Raw genomic sequence first — 18,059 nt, forward strand, 5'->3', positions numbered from 1 at the left:
TTCCCCTCATCTCCCCCAGCACTCCTGTCCCATTATCCCTCTCTCTCCACTTAGTCTTCCTTTGCCAACCCCTGCTGAGCCCATCATCCCCTGTTACCACTATCTACTGCTTTCTTCTTGGCCCCTGCTACTCTCCACCTGCCTCTGCCATGCCTGCTATCTCCAGCCTTTCTACCGCTCTTTTCTTCCTCCAGTCCACTCTGGAGAGAGGCTGTCCCTCCCCGTCTCCCCCCTTTACTCACTGTCACTGTCATACAGCGGTCAAAATGGCTCCATTCCTCTAGACACCGTCTCTCTGTGCAGAGCAGACAGGGACTCTCAGTCCATTAATAGTGCATTGAACAGTTCTGGTTTTAGCCAGTCAGTAGGGGTGATGGAAAGAGCAAGGTGCCCTCCATCCTTGCAGGTGAATTATGAAATATTTGTCTCTTCTGCCTCAGCTTTCTCTATTGGGGTCCCTGTTCAGTTATAAATACTGAGAGCTTATTGGTGCATGAGCTTTTGTTCACCCTCTAACCCTATATTTCCTAGGTGTTACTGAATTATATGTTATGGTTCAAGATAGTGGGAGTTTCTTATTGGAACATGAGACTTTCCACCCCTTAGTCATGAAGATGAGCTATATTCAATGCTGTGTTATATCCTGTATTCAGTAACAATCATATTATTGGTACTCTGGGATTTTATTGCTAAGTGAACTTTTACTTCCCTTCCCACTCTCTCCAATTTGCTTTCTTGGTAATATATTGATATAGCCTAGAATTTGATAGTAGTGATAAACAAGGCCCATATATTCCATGGCATGATGTACCTAACTTCACCCATTAGCATGTGATTTCTCTGGCAGACTGGAAATTATGCCGCAGCAGCAGCATTTAAATTTTACAAATCAGGGTTGGTTTGGGGTATCTTGCAAAATAAGGAACCAATTCATATAATTAATACACAAGCTTTTCTATTTATTTTTAAACTAAAATCACTGTCTTCCATTGTATAGTGTTCCCACATCTTCCTGGTGCTGTGTGTGTGTATTGATAACTCATAGCTACAATGTAAAAGTTGTGAAGGGGAAAGCTGGAGGTTTTGGAACCTCAGGCAAGGTAGGAAGCAGTTTGCAGTTTTGGGACAGGCCTGTTAGGTGGATGTTTCTGCTAAATTGATCAGCAGTGGAATAGTTAACAGTAATTGATGTTCAAGTGGTCATCTTTAGGTTGCAGAGTTATCCCAATGATATGACATGGGATAGGTTCACACTTGTCAGAGTTGCTTTTCCAGGCAGGCTTCAGGCTCAGGATGACAATAATGCATCTCTTTATTCTTAGTTTGTGGTGGGTTTTTTTTGGTTGTCTATAACAGGCAATGGATTCCACAGCTGTGCAATGAGAATGTATGGAGCCTTGGTTACAGATCCTGGGAACTCACTACTTCATCAGCTGCCTTTCTCCTTCCTGCTCTGCAGCGCCCCCCCCCACCCACAGCCATCTGTCAGATAATAAATTAAGCTTATGTTATAGATACAGACAGCTTCTTTCATGATCTGCCTTTCTACCCTAGCTTCTGGTTTTACCTTGGCATATTTTAAATATTAAATTAATCCAATGCACACATCTCTACTATGGTTCACATCTTCCAGAAGACAGCTACAATGGAAAAGCTACAGCAGAAATGCATTGCAATGAGCCAGTGTGTGCTACACTGAATCCATTTGCATATACCCATGTAAACATGAAAGATACTCTCTTCTCCCTGATCAGTGCTGTAGTCAGACTGAAAGAAAATAGTAGTAAGGATCTCCTTACTGTCTTTTAGGGAGAAGAATTTTTGTAGTTTTCCTGCCTACTGAATATGTGTTTTTACTGGCTACTGTGGTACAGTACAATTACCATAGTGATCAAAAGACAGAGATAGAAGAAAGAAAATCCGAGAAAAGGGCGATTACAAAAAACAGCAGCAAAAGAGATGGCTGTCTTCTATTAAAACTGCATATTATAGAAAACTTTCTGACACTATGCAGTTTCTTTGTGCCATAGGCACTAGTAGATGCCCTTTTAATATTTCTAAAAGCATGCTGAGCTTTTTTCTAATTAGATCTTCAATAATTTTTCATTATTCAGTTAATTGCTGGTAATTAAATAGTATTTCTAATGTAGGATTTTAAAAAATTTAAATGTCAGTTACATTGGAGAGGGGGAGAACGTTTCTTGTTATGACCATCAGGTTTCTTGGAGGCTCCCTGCGAGGACAGTCGTGGAAGGGGCCTAAGCCATACCATAACCATTTTATGGTTTCTTATTTATATAGTGGCAATATGTGTTTCTGCACAATCAAATGCAATAATATAAAAAAATTGCCTCATGTTATTACATAGTCTGTGTGTGATGTTTCAATTCATGACAACTGTAGTGTCATCACATGGAAATCTATGTCATCAGATAAGACATGACAATGCCCCAAATTCAGTTTATGGATGTGTGGCAGTCTTGCTAAGTTCACTGCTCTTCTGTATATGCTTTTACTTGGGGAAGAAGGACATGGAGCATCTGGATGCCCCTCTCGCTAAACTAATCCATTTTAAAATCATGAATTTACCACCATCATGTCCTGAAGAACCATAGCAGTGATATTGTTCAACAACTAACACAGAAGAAACTATGCGATGCAATCACATTTCACAGCACATATTGAAACTTCACTACAGGAACATTATAGACTCAAACTAAGGTCAGAAGGGACCATTATGATCATCTAGTCTGACCTCCTGCCCAATGCAGGCCACAGAATCTCACCCACCCACTTCAGTAACAAACCCCTAACCTATGTCTGAGTTATTGAAGTCCTCAAATTGTGGTTTGAAGACCTCAAGCTGCAGAGAATCCTCCAGCAAGTGACCCGTGCCCCATGCTGCAGAGGAAGGCGAAAAACCTCCAGGGCCTCTGCCAATCTGCCCTGGAGGAAAATTCCTTCCTGACCCCAAATATGGCGATCAGTTAAACCCTGAGCATGTGGGCAAGACTCACCAGCCAGCACCCAGGAAAGAATTCTCTGTAGTAACTTGGATCCCATTCCATCTAACATCCCATCACAGACCACTGGGCATACTTACTAAAAATAAATTTGTAATTATAAATATAATTCTATTATAATTATAATATAAATATTATAAATAATTCCCATTACGACCTGTTTATTCCAGCCTTCCCACATTACCTTTTGTTTCCCCCCCATCATTTGTAATTATGCATCCCACCCTCTCACCTCTCCTCATACAACAGAACCTCAGAGTTATGAATTGACCAGTCAACCACATACCCCATTTGGAACTGGATATATGCAGTGAGGCAGCAGACAAAAAATAAATACTACAGTACTGTGTTAACTACAAAAAAAAATAAAGAAAGCAGCATTTTTCATCTGCATAGTGAAGTTTCAAAGCTGTATTAAGTCAATGTGCATTTGTAAACTTTTGAAGAGCCATAATGTTTTGCTCAGCTTCAGAGTTACAGGCGTTTCAGAGTTATAAACAACCTCCATTCCCGAAGTGTTTGTAACTGAGGTTCTACTGTAATGCACTACCAGACCTTCCTGCCACTTTGCAATGTTGCCAGCCTTCTTTCCTTTTGTTGCCTCAAAAATCTTGTCTCACTTCTCAATTTTGGCATAGGCTTCCTGTGCTACCGTAGCTCCACCCTGTCATAAAATCACCAGGAAGAGAAAAATATTGTTTTTTAAAAATCAATTTAATCTGTCCTGGGATTATAAACACTATTGTGATAATCCCCATTGTACTTTTGTCATGGTGTCACTATAGGGCAAAGTTGTTTTTGTCCTTCATATTCAAAGATGACCATGACATTACTGAGTGGTTTGGTTTCTGTGAACAAGTGAGTGGTTGATCAGGCCAATTTGAGCTTTGAACTTTCTGTGACACACTGAATGAGAGATGCCACTATGAGTTACTTGATTAAGAGCGGACATGCTGCTGTTGTGATATTTATACTGCTGGCAGTTCTGCTGTGCCTCAGTAGTTCTCCTCTGCTCATAGACAGTAGCTCTGGTATGGATGAGATTTCGCCAAGTAGAATGATCACAAGGAGATCTTCCCAAAACTCTGGGTCAGTGTTGAAATGCTGGAAGGATAACTTGAAGGAGTCTTTGAACCGTTTCTTCTGGCCTCCCTGAGAGTGCGTTCCCTCCTTTAGCTCCATCATAAAAGATCTTTGGCAGTCGCTCATCTAACATTTTGGTGACATGGCCTGCACATTTCACCTGTGATTTCATCAGAGTATGGATGGTTGGAATACCTGCCTATATGACAACCTCAGTATCTGGAAATTTGTCTTGCCATCTTATCCTTATCAGTTTCCTCAGACAGCCCATATGAAAGTGATTTAGCTTCATAACATGGCATCTGTATACTGTCCATTTTTGCATGCATACATCAGAGTGCATGCAAACACAATGGCTTTGTAGACCTTCAGAATTGTTTGTTGACTAATGCCTCTGCACTCCCACACATTTGCATGTAAGCTGCCAAAGGCCATACTTGCTTTGGCAAATCTGGCATTGGTTTCATCGTCAATGAGAACTGCATGTGAGTTTACTGCCAACATAGGTGAACTTATCCACTGCTTGGAGCGCTTGGCCATTCACTGTGATGGTAGGCTTCTATGCAAGGCTTTCCTGGTGCAGGTTGGTATATCACTTGTATCTTCTTGATGTTGATTGTGAAACCAAAATTATCATAAGATGAAGAGAAATAGTCCGCACTCCACCCCATGTCAGACTCAGATTTGTCATTCAGGGAACAGTCTCATCAGCAAACAGAAAATCGTGAACAGTCCCTTCCTGTATCTTCATCTTTGCCTGTAGTCTCCTCAGATTGAAAAACTTGCCATCAGTCTGGTATCTGATGCCAATCCCAATGTCACAGTCATGAAAGGCATCTGAAGCATGGCAGAAGAGGCTTGGGCCAACACACAGCCCTGCTTTACTGCATTGGGAATGGTTCAGATGACTCGCCGTCGTACATAACACGAGCGAGTATGCCATCATGGAATTGTCTAACCATTGCAATGAATTTCTCCAGGCAGCGTTAAGGTCGTTTGGATGCCCTAAATGTACATTCCATTCTTTAATGTGTTTGGATTTCTTGTAAGTTTAACCTTAACACTGAATTTCTGTATTTAAAAGGCTTGGTTTTGAGATAAAGAGAAAAAAGTTACAGGGATATTGCAATTAAGTTATTCATGTACTTTCAACTTTAATACCCTGTAATGTAGCTTTTTGGTTTTGGAATACTTTTCTACTCTTTCTTGTCTCTTTAGGCCCCAGTCCTGCAGATACTTAAGCACGTGTAACTACTCACATGAGTAGTCTTATTGGAGTATATGGGAGTATTTCCATGAGAAGTACATGTATAACTTTAAACTCTAAGACTCTGATCTTAAACATTAAACTAGGATGGATTGATTTAAATCAGAAAGCCTTGATTTAAATCAAATTCAATTTGTATTTTGCATTTGTATTTCTTACTTTCTCCTTAAAAAAATTGATTCTCATTAGTTTGTATAATTTAGTACTACTTTTTGCTAACCAGGAGGACACCCTACATTTATAGCTTAATTATTCAGATTCTTAAATTTACCTCTAACATAAAAATGTAAGTGACAGTTATTTACTAGATATTTTTACTCATTGTGATGCTCACCAAGGGTACCCAGGGTTGAGACACCTAAGCCCTACCTGCCCTCAGCATAAGGAAGTCTTTTCTGTGCCTGCTGTGTATCATCTCCCTGAAACTTAGTAGTCTCTGCCAACACAAGCACCACCTTGCAGGCTTGGTTTTCCGTACAAGTAGTGATAGGCACATACCAACCCTCAAGTCCATGCAGCATTCCTTGTAGAATCTAGCCCCTTATCCATTAGATACTCACAGAATTACCAGACCTGCTGTTCCCAAAGGAACAGTATATACCAGATTGTAAGAGTCAACTCAGGATCACCACTTTGCTTAATTCCACAGAACTTAAATATGTTTATAGTGAAAATACTATTACTTGAATCTTCTTTAAAATGTAAGAATGTTGGAAACAAATGGTTACATACAAATCTAGAGAGAAATTTAACTAACAAGTTAAGCGTCTTTAAACAGGAGGATACCTCACCGAAAGTTCTCTCCAGCGTTTTCAACCAATTCTTTAGCATTTAGATTAGACTAGGGAGAGGGAGACCTATTGTGAACCATAATACTTAATTTACATGTGAACAGCACAACAGGTAAACACTTCTTCTCTGACAAATCTGTTTTTCACCTTTGCTGGTGACCAGTCCCTAAGAACATAAGAATTGGCCATATTGGGCCAGACCACTGGTCCATCTAGCACACTATCCAGTCTTCTGGCAGTGGCCAGTGCCAGATGCTTCAAAGAAAATGAACAGACTAGGGAAATTGCAAATGATTCATCCCGTCTTCCAGACCCAGCTTTTCACAATTGGAGGTTTAGAGACACCCAAGCATGGGGTTGCAACCCTGATCATCTTAGCTAATAGCCATTAGTGGACCTATCCTTCATTTGTTTAAATTTTTTTTAATCCAGTTACACTTTTGGCCTTCACAACATCCCTTGGCAACAAGTGCCACAGGTTGACTGTGCAGTGTGTGAAGTAATTCTTTGTTTTCATTTTTTAAACCTACTGCCTATTAATTTCACTGGGTGGCCCCTGGTTCTTGTGTTATGTGAAGCGGTAAGTAACACTTCTCTATTCACTTTCTCCCCAAAATTCATGATTTTGTAGCTCTCTCTCTCTCTCTTTTCCAAGCTGAAAAGTCCCAGTCTTTTTAATCTCGCCTCCTATGGAAGCAGTTTCATAGCCCCAGTCATTTTTGTTGCCCTTCTCTGTACCTCTTCCATTTCTAATATATTTATTGAGATGGGGCAACCAGATCTGCACACAGTATTCAAGGTGTGGGCGTACCATCGATTTATATAATGGCATATATTTTCTGCGGTTTTTTTTAATCTATCCCTTTCCTAATGGTTCCTAACATTGTTAGCTCTTTTGACTGCCACTGCATGTTGAACAGATTTTTCAGAGAACTATCCACTATGAGCCTCTGGCTCTTTCTTGAGTGGTAATTATATGTATAGTTGGGATTTTGTTTTCCAGTATGTTTTACTTTGCACTTAACATTGGATTTGCTCTGTCGTTTTGTTGTCCACTCACCCAGGTTTGTCTATTTTTTGCCATTTTGTTTGCCCAGTCACCCTAGACACAGACATAGAACATAATTCAGTGTATATACATAATACCTTACACAATATCTGTACGTGCATTATGTGGCTGCAGTTTCACTTTTTTGCATATGCACGCAGATATGTGTGTGTGTATGTATATATATATACTTATATATGTATGTCTGTGTCTAGGGTGACTGGGCAAACAAAATGCCCAGTCACCCTAGACACAGACATAGAACATAATTCAGTGTATATACATAATACCTTACACAATATCTGTATGTGCATTTTGCAATAATACTGATGATGAGCATGGACACCATCTTTGATCTGGGACCTCACATAATATCCTTAGAACTAGAATATACATACCAGACCCAGGCAAACCCTGTAATCCCTGCATGCCTCCTTGCCGGTTGGCATTAATTGGTTCTTGGGTCACACTTATGCATGTCTAACAGCATGTGGATGAAAGTAGGAATTAAAGAAACACAAAACCAGCGTTTTAAAATTGTGTTATTAGTTAAATTGACTTTAAATGTACTAGATACATAAGGAAATAGATGTAAAGTTTTAAATTGATCAAAACACAGTTTTATTGAAAAAGTGTTCTCTGTAGTTAGTGAATTGAACTGATTGTTTGTCACCACGTCCTTCAAGATTTTTAGAATTAGTATCTCTCTTCCTCTCACACCTCCTTTTTATTCACAGAGTGGAAGAGGAAAACAAGCTTTCCTACTTTTCAACTCCCAAATCAGGTTCTCAGTTTTGAATGAGTTAGTCATTGAACTGAATCAGTTGAATAAACAGAAAAGAAAATAGTCTGACTGCAGCCACAGCAGAGGCCACTGTTGTCAAAAGCTGGTTTAGCACTTCCAGCTCTGGTTCCAGATGGTGAGCCAGTGATTTCCACCAGCTCATTTTAAAGAATGTCAAGCAAACTCATACTTAAGGCCAGAAGGGACCATTGTGATAGTGTGGTCTGACCTCCTGCACATTGTCGGTCACAGAGCTGCACTCACCCACTCCTGTAATAGACCCATCACCTCTGTCGAGTTACTGAAGTCCTCAAGCCATGATTTAAAGACTTCAGGTTACAGAGAATCCACTATTACTCTAGTTTAAACCTGCAAGTGACCTGTGCTGCTTGAATATTGATTTGATCTGAACTACTACAGTTGAACCCATTTATCTCGACCTCGGTTAACTTGCCAATCCTATTAAGTCGACGTTTTAGAAGTGGAACCGCCAAACTCCCTCTTTGTCTTATGGGTTTCTCATCCGTTATGTCAATTCTTTAATCTCGCCGAACCGTAATATCTCGAGCCCGGCTCCCCGCGTCCCCGACCCACCGCGTCCCCAGCCGCCCGCTCCCCGCGTCCCCAGCCGCCCGGCTCCCCGCGTCCCCGACCCACCGTGTCCCCAGCCGCCCGCTCCCCGCGTCCCCAGCCGCCCGGCTCCCCGCGTCCCCAGCCGCCCGGCTCCCCAGCCGCCCGCTCCCGCGTCCCCAGCCGCCCGGCTTCCCAGCCGCCCGCCCCCCGCGTCCCCAGCCGCCGGGATCCCCGCGTCCCCGCCCCACTGTGTCCCCAGCCGCCCGCCCCCCGGCTCCCCAGCCGCGCGGGTCCCCAGCCGCCCGCTCCCCGCATCCCCAGCCGCCCGGCTCCCCGCGTCCCCGACCCACCGTGTCCCCCGCCGCGCGGTTCCCCAGCCGCCCGGCTCCCCGCGTCCCCGACCCACCGTGTCCCCAGCCGCCCGCTCCCCCCGTCCCCAGCCGCGCGGTTCCCAGCCGCCCGCTTCCCGCGTCCCCAGCCGCGCGGTTCCCCAGCCGCCCGCTCCCCGCGTCCCCAGCCGCCCGGCTCCCCGCGTCCCCAACCCACCGTGTCCCCAGCCGCCCGCTCCCCATCTCCCCAGCTGCGCGGTTCCCCAGCCGCCCGCTCCCCGCGTCCCCAGCCGCCCGGCTCCCCGCGTCCCCGACCCACCGTGTCCCCAGCCGCCCGCTCCCCGGCCGCGCGGTTCCCCAGCACATGTTAATGTATTGCCGCCATATTGGTTTTTGTTTATCTCGATCATCGGTTATCTCGACGCTTTTTGGCAAACCCCTAGGCCAGCGACATAACAGGGTTCAACTGTATATTGTACTAAGTTTATGCCTTAAAATAAGTGGTTATAATTTCAAATTTAGCTTTAAATGATCTTGTTAAAAAAATTAAACCTGTTTAATTCATATTTAAAAAATCCAGTTTAAATGAAAAAAATCAGAATTTTTTAAAAAAATTTCTTCCTCCCCCACCTCTCCCCTTCCCCGTTTTAAACTCTCCAAGGCAGGGACTACAACTTGAATGTGTGTACACACACACCACTTAACACAATGGAGACCCTATCAACTGATTAATCTTCTTCCTATCCCTCCTGTTCTTCTGTTTGATCTTAGTTTTTTTTCCCATTCCCCATTCTGTCTATAGCTTATTCTCCCCTTACTATTTTAATTATCTATTCTCCTCTCCCACACGATCTCTTTCCTCAACCATATCTCTCTGTGTATGGGACATTTTGGGGCTTTTGGGAGCTCAAGAGGTGACAGAGGCAGTTTGGACAATCAGGCTATGTAATTGTACCCGTTACAACAGTAGCTAGATGATGGTACTGAAATGATCATCATCAGCAACATAGTTAACGAGTCAAGCACTGGCATGTTTATCTTTAGTTTTCAGAATTAACACTCCTTTGAGAAGAATGAATTCACATCAGTCTGATCAATAATTGTTTTAGAATATCTGCAACCACACAGGAAGACAACATTGCATCATACTTTGTTTTAAAAGGAAATTAACATGAAAAGCTGTTACCATAAAGCTAATGCAGTTTAAAATCCCAGGAAGTTAAACTGGCAAAATTAAGTTCCAACAGCAATATTAAGTTGAATTGTACATATGAAAGTATTGTCTGTTCCTGTAAATTTTTTGTTAAGTGTCTGGTTTAGTCCACTCATCTCATTAAAATATATAACAAAATAGGTTCATAAACTTTTTCATAGCATGGACCATGTCTTTTGTGGGTCACTTCCCTCCCCGCTTCTGCTTTCATATGTCAGTATGAAAAAGCAATTCCTTACATGCAAAACTAGTAGCAGGAAAGAATTAATGTATTAACTTTTTTTTTTTTTTTTGAAGCAACAAAACACAAGCATCACCACGTGACCCATGAGGGCTACGTGGAGCACTGGTGGTACATGAACCAGTTTGAAAACTGACAAAATATACAGCAAGTGTAATGTGCCTTGTTAATTAATGCTGCTGGATCTTTAACTTGCATGTTGACTTCTTGTGATTGTTCCATCATAATGTTGTATTAATATAGCTTTCTGCATTTAAGTTGCTTGTTTTTAAAGAAAAAATTCTTTGTTTAATAAGCATTTAAATGGCCCTAAATAGGTTTTAAAGTTCAAGTCTCTGAAGTGAATGGGATGTAAACCTTTACTATTGCTGTATGATTAGAGAGTATTTTTTAGTGGGACTAGATTAGAAGAACAGCAGTGCCCCTGTTGATATGGCTGTATCTTTGCCAATGTGAGAGGTAAAAAATGAACTTTCAGAATGTTGTAGGATGTAATAAGTAAGCTGAGACCATGAAATTCTAAGGTCCACATTTTTCTTTCATGCCCATAGTACTGTCACTGATGTTAAAGCCGTACCAGTTCTATTTAAACATTTTTCAATGTGTTCTTCACTGAGGGCATATCTACATGTACATATACTGCATGGCACTCAGAGGTGTAAATCTGTAGTGGTCCAGTATGCTAAGTGTCTGTGCAGAACCTACTACTGCATGCTAAAAGTATCCTAGTGTGCTTTGACATACAGCTGATTCAAACTAGTATGTCAAAGTGCACTAAGGAGCTTTTAGTGTGCATCAGCAGGGTCCACATGGACAGTTACTGAATGGCATGTGGAAGCACTGTAGATTTGCACCCCAGCATGCCACATGGTAAGAGTACATGGTATACCTGCCTTGAACCATTTGCATTGTCCCAGCAGCATCCTTCTCATGTTTGGCAAGGTGGGTAGGATAAATGTGTGATGGTGTCAAAGAAAAAACAGCCTAATTTTAAATGTAAGGTTTTCACTGATGCTCACTGTATGCACCCAGAAATGATTTGGTTTGGGATTTTTTTTAAGTTAGAAGTAATTGTTTAATCAGTGTTCACCCCACCCATGAGCAAAGTCACTAGTTCTCAGCAAGGACACTGCTGACTTTAAAACATTTGCAGTTCTGTAGCATTTAAAAAAAACAAACCTGTGGTTAGTGGGTTTTGTTGGTTTTTTTGTTTTTTTTTAAATGGTGGAAATGCCATTTCTCCACTGAGCTGTTTCCTCTCTCCATTGTGACCTTAAGTAGAGCTGGTGGCTCAGCAGAGGAACTGATGGTAGATGTGAGGGCCTGCAGCCATGTATGACAACAGTGTTGGCTATCTGTGGCACCTACAAGCTGTAACTACCTCCAGCCCCCAAATCCTTCTGTGCCCATAGCATCATTGTAACAATTTTTAAAAAAAAAGTCTCTGCTAGGATTGCCATGTGATTTAACTAGCCTAATGGCACTTCATTGTGCTAGTGCATGTCAAGGAAGCATTTCAGCACTATGCCTACAGTCTTCTGGTGCTTGTAAGTATGTGAAAAATATCCATTTAGATGGATGAGAACAGAGTTATATTAAGATGTAAACCCCCCTGCTTCTGGACATAAGTTGGTCTTTAGCCAAGGGGGCTAGGAAGGCCTGCCCATGAGGAAGTATCTTTTAATAACTTCCCATTTCAGGATTTCCAAATATAAACTAAACTAGATGACCCTGTGGTCTGATCTGGTACTGCAGTTTATTCCATAAGTGTGGAATGCATGCATTTATACTGGTGCCCACTAATGCTCCTATAACTCACTGTCTGAAGCAAATGGAAATGTATATATCTTGGCTATAAAGCTTTTTGCTCAAATTTGGTTGGCTAATCTCAACCAAGGAATGTGTTAAAGTGATACTGCAATTAAAGATGGTGATATTTCCATTCTAAAGTTCTCATTTTAGTTGCTTACAGTTCTCAAACTATTTTTTTTGTCTGAAGCTTCTTATTCCTGGTTTCAGGAAAGTTTCCCCACTAGCCTTTCCTTCCACAATGTTTCACAAAAATAGACTGTATGGTTTTAGAATTATGTTGGCACTGGGTTAGTCGTAGGTATTTTGAATCAGTTAAGAAACCTTTAGGATGAGTGTTTTTGATTTGTGTATGCCTGCTCATAGCTAATAAACTAAACTTTGTTTTAAAGCTTCAGATGTGGCATGTAGGAATGCCAATCTTAGTAAACTTTGCCCTGTTTAGAGAAATTTGGTTTGGCAAAGTTGGGGATGTATGAAAGCCATGTACTGCATAGGCTTGATGTGTTTCCTGTACTGAAGAATGCACTATTTGCATGTGAATGTGCAGTCACTCACCAATGATTGTAGTCAATGTTATGGGGGCTGGGGGAAAAGGGGAAGGATGCAAGTCAGGAGGTGGTTTGAACAAGGTGACCTTTTAGACTTAATCTTCTTGACCTCACAGCAAGTTTATGTACCCTGTGAGCTTGGCTCCTTTATTCACTGTGCAATGGTTTCACCCTTTTCTTGAAGCAACTGCTCTCTTTAATTGTAACCTGTACCCTTTGGAAGATAATGTGATGCAGCAATATAAGGTTATTCTTGGGATAAGTATGTTATGAGAGTCACAAGCTGAAGTATTTCTAGGATACTTTAACAGGTTCCAAATATTGCTATGATATTACATCAGGGAGGGGCTTACACAATCCCCCATTAAAATACTGAGGAATACACATAATGTAATTTTTTAATAGATGCATGGGGTTTCTTTTATAGTCATGTTTTAAGTTTACATGTTACTTTATTATTGGTATAGAGTATGAAATTAATAGCAAGGCTTTATTTCAAAAGTCTTATGTTCAAAAGACAGACTCCTTTTAATATGAACTGTACAATAAAGACCTCTCCCACTCCCCCGCATTTGTTCTCTAAGGGCTTGGCTACACTTACAAGTTGCAGCGCTGGTGGAAGCTTTCCAGCGCTGCAATTACACCCCGTCCACACTTGCAGGGCACAACCAGCGCTGCAACTCCCTGGTTGCAGCGCTGGCTGAAAACCCATCCCGGCAGGGGTATAAGGAGTGCAGCGCTGGTGATCCAGCGCTGCTCAGCAGGTGTGGACACTCACCAGCGCTTTAATTGTCCTCCAGGGAATAAGGAGTTATCCCAGAATTCCTGTTCAGCCACTCTGCTCATCAGTTTGCACTCTACTGCTCTTGCCTCAGGTGACCCGCCCTTTAAATGCCCCGGGAATTTTAAAAATCTCCTTCCTGTTTGCTGCAGCCAGGTGTGTGTGGAGTGCAATCAGTTAATCTTTCCAGGTGACCATGCCTCCACGCGGCAAACGAGCCCCAGCATGGAGCAATGGCGAGCTGATGGACTTCATCAGTGTTTGGGGGGAGGAATCTGTGCAGGCACAGCTGCGCTCCAGCCGTAGGAATTATGATATCTTTGAGCAGGTATCAAGGTCCATGCTGGATAGGGGCCATGATCGGGACGCACTACAATGCAGGGTGAAAGTTAAAGAGCTGCGGAGTGCCTATTACAAAGCCCGCGAGGGCAATCGCCGATCCGGAGCTTCCCCCACGACCTGCTGTTTTTACAGGGAGATGGACGCGATACTTGGGGGTGACCCCACTGCCAATCCCAGGACAACGATGGACACTTCTGAGCAGGCTGGGGGACAGGAGGAGGCGGAGGAGGCGGCGGGGGGGGAGAGGAAACCGCGAGTGAAGCTCCTGGGATGGGGGAAGACACCCCAGAGTCCCTGGAGGCATGCAGCCAGGAGCTCTTCTCAAGCCAGGAGGAAAGTACCCAATCGCAGCAGCCAGCAGTTGCAGAAGGACAAGCAGAGGAGCGGGTTACCGGTAAGCGGCTTTTATTTTCTGGGTGGAAATGTTTCTGGAGAGGAAGGGGGGTTATGGCTGCATGCATGCCAGACTAGTAGATGTGGAATAGCCCGTTGATGTGGTCTATCACGTCGCGGTAATCTGCCTCAGTTATCTCAGCAAAAGTTTCATCCAGAGCGTGGGCAATATGCCTGCGCAGGTTTATAGGCAGAGCCACCGTGTTCCTTGTCCCAGTCACGCTGACGCGTCCGTGCCACTGTGCTGCAAGTGGTGGGGGGGACCATTTCTGAACACAGGCAAGCCACATAGGGTCCCGGGCGGAATCCACATTGCTCTAAAAGAGCCTCCCGCTGTTCCCTAGTGACTCGTAGCAGGGAGACATCTTCCAGGATTAACTCCTGTGAAAAATGTTGGGAGACTCTTTAGTGAAGAGATAGGGAGATAGTGAAGATCACCCCTGCAGCTGCATCTTCACTCAACCCCTCTATCACTCCAGATTACCCGAAGCAACCAGCTCCCCTCTATCAATCAAGCCCCATTTCTCCCTCTATAAGCACCCCTCACTCACCATTTCGTGGCTTCTGTCGTGTTATGCGTGTGGTAAAAGAATGCTAAAGCGAGAACTCCCTCAGTGTAACAATTCATGTCTGGAGATAGTGGATACAATGCTGCCCCTGTTAAATGTTGTCATTTCTGGGTTTCTACAGTGACCTTGACTACTGGACTGAGCAGATGTTCCACAGCACAAAGGCTTCAAAATTTGAGAAAAAATCCCCGAAAGAGCAAAGAGGACATGCTGAAAACTGTTCTTCATCACTCTGCTAGAGAGAGTAAGAAATTGAAGGAGTGGAGAGAGAAGGAAAGCATGATCCGCCAGAGACATTGGCGTAGAAACGCTGTGGCAAAGAGGAAAAGCACAAACCAGCTGCTAGAGATCCTGTCGCGCCAAGCGGACTCTCTCCAGGCTATCGTAGCCATGCAGGCAGAGCAGTCCCGTGCGGCCCCACAGCCCCCCCGTCCCAAAGCTTTTTGCCTTGTGCCCCAATGTCAGCTCAAACCACCTTTCCCCAGCATCCAGGTTCTTACCACCACCAGCTGCCTCCAACACCTGTACGTTCACCAACCAGCCCTGATACCTACCAGCACCCTTACCTCATGCACTCAACCCCCATCACCATGCAGTATATGCACCCTGAAGTGCAGGATTCATTAAACAGCACTCCAGACAGGACATATGCAAACTTGTGACTGTACAGTTCACCAACCCACACCCCTGCCCTCTTGTGTTCATGAAATGTTGTGTGTCTGTCTGTCTGTCAAGGAAGTTTTTTTCTTTTCAATAAAACAATTCTTGGCTTTGAAAACAGTCTTTATTATAGCAGATAGTGAAAGATACCTTAGCCCAGTAAAGAAAGAGGCACTGCAAATCATTTTAGGGATAATAGAATAACAGTGTAAACAGTGCAATTCACTCCCATGCAAGGCAGCAAACATTACTGTTGGCTTTCAGCCTCAAATTCTTCCCTCAAGGCATCCCTAATCCTTGTAGCCCTGTGCTGGGCCTCTCTATTAGCCCTGCTCTCTGGCTGTGCATATTCAGCCTCCAGGACTTGAACCTCGGTGGTCCATGCCTGACTGAATGTTTCACCCTTCCCTTCACAAATATTATGGAGGGTACAGCAAGCGGATATAACCGCGGGGATGCTGCTTTCCCCCAAGTCTAGCTTCCCATACAAGGATCTCCAGCGGGCTTTTAAACGCCCAAAAGCACACTCCACAGTCATTCGGCACCGGCTCAGCCTGTAGTTGAACCGGTCCTTGCTCCTGTCAAGCTTCCCTGTATAGGGTTTCATGAGCCAAGGCAGTAACGGGTAAGCGGGGTCTCCAAGGATCACAATGGGCATTTCGACGTCCCCTACTGTGATCTTCCTGTCTGGGAAAAAAGTCCCTGCCTGCATCTTCCTGAACAGGCCACTGTTCCGAAAGATGCGTGCATCATGCACCTTTCCAGGCCAGCCTGTGTACATGTCAATGAAACGCCCGCGGTGATCCACAAGCGCCTGGAGAACCATAGAGAAATACCCCTTATGATTAACGTACTCTGATGCCAGGTTGGGGGGGGGCAGAATAGGAATATGCGTCCCATCTATCGCCCCTCCACAGTTAGGGAAACCCATTTGTGCAAAGCCATCCACAATGTCCTGCACGCTCCCCAGAGTCACGGTCTTTCTTAGCAGGATGCGATTAATTGCCTTGCAAACTTGCATCAAAACGATTCCAACGGTTGACTTTCCCACTCCAAACTGGTTCCCGACCGACCGGTAGCTGTCTGGAGTTGCCAGCTTCCAGATTGCAATAGCCACCCGCTTTTCCACCGTCAGGGCAGCTCTCAATCTTGTGTCCTTGCGCCGCAGAGTGGGGGCGAGCTCAGCACACAGTCCCATGAAAGTGGCTTTTCTCATACGAAAGTTCTGCAGCCACTGCTCGTCATCCCAGACTTCCATGACGATGTGATCCCACCAGTCAGTGCTTGTTTCCCGAGCCCAAAAGCGGCGTTCAACGGTGCTGAGCATTTCCGTGAATGCCACAAGCACTTTAGTGTCACACGCGGCAGGAGAATGGATATCGATATCATCGTCAGACTCCTCACTGTCACTTTGGAGCTGAAGGAATAGCTCGACTGCCAAACGTGTTGTGCTGGCGACACTCATCAGCACAGTCCTCAGCAGCTTGGGCTCCATTTGCCACAGAAATCGCGATTCACACAGAGAGTAAAACAGAAAGACACTCACAATGGCGCCAAACGTTGCCGGAAAGAGTGAATGCTGGGATGTGAAGCGTTGGCACACAGGAAGCGGAATAACCCGCACACTTCCTTCCCCTTCCCACAATACTCAGCGCCAAAATGGGACAAGGTGCTCTGTGGGATAGCTGCCCACAATGCACCTCTCAATACAGCGCTGGAAAGTGCTGCAAGTGTGGCCACACTGCAGCGCTGGTAGCTGTCAGTGTGGCCACACTCCAGCGCTGGCCCTACACAGCTGCATGACCAGCGCTGTAACTCCCAGCGCTGCAACTTGTAAGTGTAGCCAAGCCCTAACTCAAGATTGCTACTGAGAAACAGCAGGGTCATATTTAGTTTTCTAGGTAGCGCTACTGGTTTTGGGTCCACAGTTACTCCATCCCATTTCTTACTGGAAAGGGGTCCTTAGATGTATCTGTGCAGTCTTCCAGGAAGAATAATTTTAAAATGTTTACATTTACTAGTTATTTCAAGTATGATTGAAATTGCAGGTTTCATTCTACAAACCTTTCTTGGTGGTTTATACCTTTAAGACAAACGATTTTTGGCTTGACATTTTTAATACTGCTTGTATCCAGCTCGAAGGAGACAGTTTTTTTTATTATTAGAATTATGGAGAGGGGAAAAATTGAATTAAATCTGTCTGTTTTTAAAAAATGGGAAGTAATTGACAAAGGCCAGTTGCTTGGCTCCCATACTCACTTTTGGGCTACTGTCTATATAATTCACCAAAGTTAACATAATCACTCCTCAGTGCTCTTCCAAACACCTACCATGGCTGTCACAACAATGCTTTGTGTAGAATCCTCTTACACTAAGCCTATGCTGTTTTCCCTATTAGCATAGTTGAAATGCTGCTGAGTGAAGATAAGGCCCAAACAGCCAGTAAGGCTGGCTAAGGTTGGAGTTGGTTTGGAGAAGTGCCATGAGATTGAGTAAAGGATTGAAAAACATGCCTTATAGCAAAAGACACAAGGAGCTCAAGCTGTTTATTTTATCAAAGAGAAGATTGTGATCAAGTCACTTAATCTGTAAGTACCTACAT

The 18,059-nt window shown here is 43.8% G+C and overlaps 1 protein-coding gene across 3 annotated transcripts in view; it reads left to right on the top strand.

Annotated features, from left to right (window-relative positions):
• The window catches only part of ELOVL4 (ELOVL fatty acid elongase 4), a 69,847-nt gene that overhangs the window by 4,513 nt on the left and 47,275 nt on the right, over positions 1 to 18,059 (top strand). The gene's annotated exons all lie outside the window — the stretch shown is intronic.

Source organism: Mauremys reevesii, linkage group 3 (assembly GCF_016161935.1).
Source record: "Mauremys reevesii isolate NIE-2019 linkage group 3, ASM1616193v1, whole genome shotgun sequence".
Classification (NCBI taxonomy): domain Eukaryota; kingdom Metazoa; phylum Chordata; order Testudines; family Geoemydidae; genus Mauremys; species Mauremys reevesii.